Source organism: Mixophyes fleayi, chromosome 7 (assembly GCF_038048845.1).
Source record: "Mixophyes fleayi isolate aMixFle1 chromosome 7, aMixFle1.hap1, whole genome shotgun sequence".
Taxonomy (NCBI): domain Eukaryota; kingdom Metazoa; phylum Chordata; class Amphibia; order Anura; family Limnodynastidae; genus Mixophyes; species Mixophyes fleayi.
Genome location: NC_134408.1, coordinates 125,448,026 through 125,455,675, shown reverse-complemented (window position 1 = coordinate 125,455,675; position 7,650 = coordinate 125,448,026). Strand labels below are relative to the sequence as shown.

General features: G+C 40.6%; 1 protein-coding gene across 7 annotated transcripts in view; it reads left to right on the top strand.

The window, feature by feature from the left end:
* Positions 1-1,591: 1,591 nt before the first annotated feature.
* Positions 1,592-7,650, top strand: part of DYNC1I2 (dynein cytoplasmic 1 intermediate chain 2) — a 64,531-nt gene continuing 58,472 nt past the window's right edge. For 3 of the 7 annotated variants that reach the window (XM_075180648.1, XM_075180647.1, XM_075180649.1), the window contains exons 1-2: positions 1,593-1,700; positions 5,926-5,969. The gene's annotated coding sequence lies outside the window, so the exon portion shown is untranslated. Of the gene's footprint in view, positions 1,701-5,925; positions 5,970-7,650 lie in introns of all 7 variants that reach the window. The other 4 variants (XM_075180646.1, XM_075180644.1, XM_075180650.1 and 1 more) reach the window with 3 other exon arrangements.

The following is a 7,650-nucleotide window of genomic DNA, read 5'->3' as shown; positions in this document are numbered from 1 at the left end:
CTGCAGGAACACATAGGATGAAATGCCTGCCCTTCTTGGGAGCTTCGTAGTTGTGGTTCATGCACCGGTGACAGCAGAGCCAGAGCAATTCAGTATGAGAAAACAAGACGCCATACAGCACACCTGGAAAGAGGAGGAGGCTATTCCTCCGCTCCGATCACAGACCAGACACCTGTGAAAATGTTTAAGCACACAACACATCTGGGGCATACTTGCCAACTTTTCCTTGTTGGCTTCAGAGAGATCCCGGGGGAAGCGGGCGTGTGGGTGCGGGGCTCGACGAATCACATCATTTTGGCCCCGCCCCCCTAAACGATTGTCACAAGATGATGCAATATTTGCATCATTAAGCCCCCCCAACCGCCACTTATCTATTGCTGGGGCGAGAACCGGGAGGTTGCCCTGCCCTCCCAAAAGCTCAGGAGGTCTCCCAGAAATGTTGGAGTCTCCCTAACTATGTGTTAAAGAAAAGCAGCTAATCTCTAGAGACTGAAGTGTCTTTTACATTTCTGTCTCCATTACTGAAGTCATGTTTTTTTACCTGTCAGTTTTTGATTAAATCTTGGTCTCCATGAAAATGGCCACCTCCATAGGCATCAATACATCGACATAGGTCACAATTTCTGAACTGTATCATCATGCCACAGATCGCAAAGCCAACCACGTCTTGTACTAGCTCAGCATCAGAGAGAATGCCAGACTCTTCAGGGAGTGAGGGAGATCACCCCTATTTCAGGGAGTGACATTTAGGAAGGGTTGGCAAGTATGACCTGGGGGTAAAATGTATTAAACTGTGGATTTTGCAAGTCGCAGATATTCAGCGACTTTGCAGGGAAAATTTAAAACGGCAATGTCTTTAAAGACAAGCTTTGAGTATGGGAAAATGCCCCTTGCCCGTCACATTTACTCCTCAAAATCGTTGGCTGAAGTAATTGTCCCTTGCATTCGAAGACAGAGCAGACAGGGCTGCATTTGCTGGCGTATGTCCCGGTTCTGGGCATGCGCAGAGTAACTGTATGTACAATACGCTCAAAATCTGCAGACACATTGCTTGATGATTCAGGCACTCAGTGTACAGGGGCATGATGATGTAATTAGTCACTGGATGTATGGTTCAAACTTGACAGACATTACATTTAAATGCTACTTTCCAATAAACATTAACATATAAACCCTACAGAATAGGAATGGATGCTGTGAATTGCATAGTGTATAACGAAAACCACTGGGTTGTAGAGTTAGTCAATGTTGAAAAACAGGGACGTTGCAGTAATTAATCTTTTAAACCGGGCACCGTCCCTAAAATTAGGGGCAATTGGCAACTATCATTTTGTGTAAAGTAAACAATTGATGAGGAAGGTTTTAAACAAAAGTAAAAAATAAAAACAAACCCGTTCAGATCCTGTCTGCACAAACTGAGCTAGTGATACTAGTCTTCCCGAAGACCAATGCTCGTCTTTACTTACGCAATTGACTACAACATAATGGCTGCCTTTATGGAGACACATAGGAATACCCGGCTCCTGTCACTTCATGGGCTTGACGTAATTGGTGCTGCGCGTTGGATGTTTTGGCCTCCATCGCTTTCCGTAGAGGTTCAGTCGCTCGCAGTGTCTGTGGCCGGTGGCGGGCGGGGTTCTCGGGGAGACGGGGCAGTGACGCGCTTGGACCCAGTGGGGAGCAGTGAGGTTGGTGATTCGGTGGGTACACGGTGGTGTGGGTGGGTGACGGACTGATAGGTGTGAGGCCTTCTGGTTGTCATCATTACTGCCCATCTAATGAGGCCACGCTGGGACTAGTAGTACCACAGCAGCTTGGGAGGCACATACTGCATGAGGCTGCTCTACACTAGTACACTGTACAGCCTGCACAAAGAAATCACAAATAAGTGACTACTAGTCCCAGCTTGGCCTGTCACCTGCTGTCATTAACATTAGTGTCTTTGTCTATAACAAGATTAGGCAACCTGTGACTCTCCAAATGTTGTGGAACTACAATTCCCAGCATGTGGCATGCTGAAACTTATAGTTCCACAGTACTGGAGAGCTATTCCTTTCCTTTCTCTATGTAGATTACTGTGAGGTGACTAGGGCCTGGGATCACTGCATCACTCACACATCCCAGTACTGATTCTGGGGATGGTTTCCTGCCAGGGGGCATTAATGAATTGAAGATTATTCATAATTTTGTTGTATGATATGGTTTCAGATCTGTTGTGTGTTCCTCCACCTTAGAACAATCCCTGTTCGCTCCCAGTTACCCTGGATGTGCTGTCCATGATGCTTGTGGATAATTGTTCTTCCATGTATTAGACAGCAAGACCTGGGTGTGGCCTCTTGTGACTCACTGGTCTAATGTTGTCTAGCACTAACTATAAAATGTCCTATAAGAAGGATCTGCTTTCCAGTGTTGCTTATTCATCCTTTCAGCTGCAAGCTCAAATATTGTTTACATTGCTCTGTCAAGGATGTCTGGTAACATTCATTCCTCAGCATAGTGTTAGGTGTCGCTTATCTTTTTGGATCAGACATGCATTTTAATTGACCCCTATATATTGTTTAATTATGCAGTGCGTGGCATACAGCTGTTTTTCTTAGTTTTTAAAATCTGTATAAAAAAAGCTTCAATCTTACTAAGGAATTAAACATATAAGCACAAAAGTATTCAAACTTTTTTTTTTCTTTTTTGTATTTAAAGCAAGCTTATGCTTGAATAATCCTGAAATGTAGTGTCCAAAATTATTTCAATGTTTTGGACAGGTTGTAGTTGAGTACAATGTAACTTGATTCTTCCATGCTGTCCATATTAAAATTATTTGGGGTACTTAAACGTCATAATATTTGTATAAGACATATAACATGTTTAATGCCCATTGACTGTTCCCTTTATATGATGGCAGTAAGTCTACAAAGTAACCTCCTCCTGTATGATTATATTGGCTGATTTAAAAACAGGTGCATAGAAATGAACTAGGATATGCGACTAGACTAACCTGCTTTACATGCAATCATTTTATATTTTTAAAATGCAAGTGTGCACATCAGGATCAACGTTACAAATTCAATGGGAACATTAGTAGTATGGGATGTATTTGTTGACCCTAATGTTTTAATTGAGGGTATTATCTTTCTAAATAGTATTTACCCTTAAAACTAGTGCACTTGTCAAAGACGGTGCACCAAACATTATTGTGAAAGCAATAAGTGTTATGATTAAGATTTGCATTTTGTATGTTGTGTTTTAGTCTTTCCAGCACATAAAGTATATCCTTTTATTACTTCTTGTGGGGTTGTTCAATAGCTTATTCAGTGTTCTCCCAAGAAAAGTGGGGGTTTCCAGGCACTAGGACCCCCCTCTTTCAAGGGACCCAAGGCAGGAATGTCTGGAGGAAACTCATTATCACTGACTTATATCAGTAGTCAATTTGTTTAGACAAGTTATTGTGGTATGAGGATGAACCACATTCAGATGAGATACAGGCAATAACCTCACAGCACACTAAGGACTTGTATACATGGGCAGATGCATATTCACCTGTGATGCTTTCCATTCAGTTAGTGGTGCAGAAAAGCATGGCAGTCAAAACTTGGTAAAGGGATAAATGATGTTATGATAAACACAATAGAATTTTGTATGGTCAATTGCGGCTATTCAGGATGGATGCAGTACAGAGCATAGTTGGAGTGCAAGATGCATTAATGTTCTGTTCTGCATTCTATCTGTGACATGATTGGCACTATATAAACAAATGATAATTATATTACGCAGTGCATTTTAGATTATATGTAGTTCACATCATACCATGTGCCATTGGAGCTTACAAAACTCCCTATCACACACGCACACACTGACTAGGATCCATTTTGTCAGAGGCCAATTAACCAGTATGTATCTGGCCCTTGATCTCCTTGCACAGATCACTCATCTATTTTACATGCCAGTGTCTGCAATGAGTTATGCTCCATCCTGTGCTAATTGAATTTAATGAATTTTGGGATGGGGTACTTGGGATGATTGCTTATGTTAATGATCCCTAATGTCAACTATACTACCAGTAATGACATACTTGTAAATTGAAACATGTGTCTCAAAATTTTATGCTGGATTGGTTTTATTGACGCTTAATTACTTAGGAGTATGACAATTAAACACGGGTACATAAAACATATTGGGGCTGATTCAATTGAGTTTTTTGAGCATGCAGGAATAGCTCTCCCTATTATGCCTATTGCACCAAAAGTATCCTCTAATAGCCCGGACTGGCGCCATACCATTGAGAAACTCAATTCATTGGTGGCAGCAATGGAATTTCCTGCTCCAGTGTTTTTCGCTAATTATAAGCCACTGACTTCCTCACTGCAGAAAATTTAAGTTGACACTTTTATACATATAGATATGTGTATACTTATATTGTTGTGTGATGTAAGCACATTTGTACTTGAATCAAATTGTTCATGAATGTTGCTGCCATCCTCAGCGAACATAGTCAGGTTATTAAAAGGTATGTGTGCAATGCATTAATAGGTCTGTTTGCACCAACTTCATACTGTGTATATATATAAATAGTAAAATAATATGGGCTCGAATAGTCCTTTTTCATTCGGGAGCGAGTAATGAAATAAGATGTGCTTGTATGCAGCCCAAATAGACATAGTCCAAAGATCACTTACTTTTCCCCCTATGTTCGGACTGACCTAATCCCCAGACATGATTGTTATGTTTGCTGAATTCACTTATGTGAAGCAGGAGCTTGATTTTATATTGACATTTTAATGTTGACTGTTGTTTTTTGAAGGAAGTCTACCCTGGTTATAGGCAGGGACTTATTTATTTATTGGGGGGGGGGGGGGGGTTAATAGTTGTTAATTTTACATAGAGAACATCCGTTTTTATGTGCACATAACATGAGTTTAATCTGCTAAGCTGCTTGCTGTCACTCTGCTAATTGTCTGTAATCCATAGACCCCACTGCCTTCGTTATGAAATATGTTCCCAAGAGTTTACTTGCTTTGCATTCACCAGTCAGTGACTGTTGAACAAAACATCTTTCACCCATGAATATTCTACAAGAGGAGTTTTACAGAACATGTCATCTATAGAATATTAAACTGTTTAATGAAATGGAAAACTAGGCCACAGGTGCGCAACATGTTCGGGATTCCGAATGGGGACCTGGAATTTGTTTTAGGGGTCTTTTTGATTGTTAGACATGAAACACATTCTATTGTAAATCACCTTTATTGGGTGCCATTAGTACACTGACATTTGGAGGCCCAGCTGAAAGGGTTGGGTACAAAACGTAGACAATGGAAATGTCGGCAGTTATCCTGTCGATATGAAAATATCAGCAGGATAAATGCTGAAACTTCCGTTCTGGTGACAGCTTCAGAATATGGACAGTGGGATTGTTGACATTCACACTGCCGACAAGTGCAATGCTGGCCGGACTCGCCGGCACAAAACAGTTCTAAAAAATAAATAACACATCCAAACCTGTGCTGAGTGCGGGTCCGGCGGCTGTATGCTCTTGTAATGTCGGCAGTGTGAATGTCGACAATCACACTGTCAACATTGTGAAGCTGTCACCAACGTGGAAGTGGCTGTACTTAGCCTGCCCATTTTCATGTCGACAGGATAACTGCCGACATTTCTATTGTCGGAAACGTGACCGCATTCCAGCTGAAGAAAGTTGAATGTCTGTATACTAGACCATTGTTACTTTCTGTAGATATTAAGGAACTCTGTAGACATATTTCTGTCATGTTGAATGTAAACGTGTTGTGCAAGTTGTCTTATTGGATTTGGATCAATTCACTGAATTTTCTAATTGTATTTATATGCACACCGTTCATCGGCATAGAGAACCGTTGCTTGCTGAAATAATTTTCATTTTAAGTGTTGTGATTGGATTTATTTCTGTTGCAGATTTCAGCATAAAGTCCTTCATTTGCTTTCTGGAGGATTACAAGGTAGGCTCCGCTTGTTAAGTTTTTAACTACTTTCTAGACTGCCTGGTAAACGGCCTTTTGGTCTTGCGGTATCTTCCAGTTCATTTTCAATGTGCAAACATGCTCTGGACACTGTTGGAGCAATTTATATAGCAGCAAATTTTCCTTTTTTTTTACCTTGCACATAATACAAAAAACAGCAATTAAATTACACAACCTTCGGTAATTATGGTAGGTGAAAGTATGCTTAATTCACTTTTTTGCTCACACCCCCTAAGGTGGTGACAAGTTTTTGTAAATGATTAAATCTAATCTGTAAAGGTCAGAAGATAGTACAGAACATCTATTACATGCCTTCTTAAAACTAAAAATGTGCAACTATATAATATATATATATATGAGTCCCATGTTGGCATCCTGTTATACACCATTGCACCTAAACATAAGTAAATTGAGTCAAGGTTAATATAGACAACCGGGTCAAGCCAGTAGCTGTATATATGATAACTGGATTCTTATTGGTTTAATCGTAATTAGAGTGCCACTTTAATAGAAACTGTTTTGGAGGTAATGGGGGTTGGGAAGACAAAAAATAAAAAAATGTGGTATTGATCAGTTTTTATAATATAACATAATATTCACAACATAGGCTACATACTTCTACAAAAGTTGGGCTTAACATCACTTTTTGTAATCTATTCCGAGAAGCATAATAGAACTGTGTGTGTGTGTGTTGTTTGGGAGCTGCCCTTGAGCAGTTAGAAAGCAAATTTATAGACACTGTTAGAGTGATGTCAGCCAGTGTCCACCTAGTTCTGACGAGTTGTATAATATTTACATGGCATTAGTTATTCTTTTGAAATAAACATCCCTTCCAACTAGTCATATGCTCAGCAGTGCACACACATATCATCCCTTCCAACCAGTCATATGCTCAGCAGTGCACACACATATCATCCCTTCCAACCAGTCATATGCTCAGCAGTGCACACACATATCATCCCTTCCAACCAATCATATGCTCAGCAGTGCACACACATATCCAGGTCGCAGTGATGACCAGACAGTATGTTTCCCTTCTTCCTCTCTGCGCAGGAAGCGGAGTAAGAGTAACAGCCAGTTCTCCACTGCATAAGCGGGGACCTGATTCTTGGGTAGCATTTCAGATGTAATGGGAGACAGTAGCAGTATCACATGTTATGACACAGTGCATGTGAGCTCTAATCGCAGAGTATGGTAAGTGCACCAGACGGGGAGGAGGCATATGGCAATTCAATTGAGGCACAGGATGGCACTATAAATTTATTGGAGCCGCAGGTTGTAAATACAAGTTTGTTTAACATCTGGACTAATTATATGTACAGCTATGTTGCTTGCCTAACGTTACATGCATCACCATAGTCCTAAAAATGGTTGCTTGATTCACAAAGTGTTCAGTATAAAATAGCTGGCTCCTAATTTTTTGGGGAGACATTTGTCCAGACCTGACATAATAGAGTTGTAGTAAAATGTCTTTAAGTTGTATATTTTACCTAAATATGTTCTGAGTTTTCTCCCCCCTCCATCCTGCAAGACAGTTTTCTCATGCCTACACCAGACATGTGGGTATCATCGGTTAAACAAGCTTGGTGCCTAGTGTGATGTGGTATGATTAAATCCTATGTCCTTTCACAAGACGGACTGAGTCACCGCTGGGAGACTA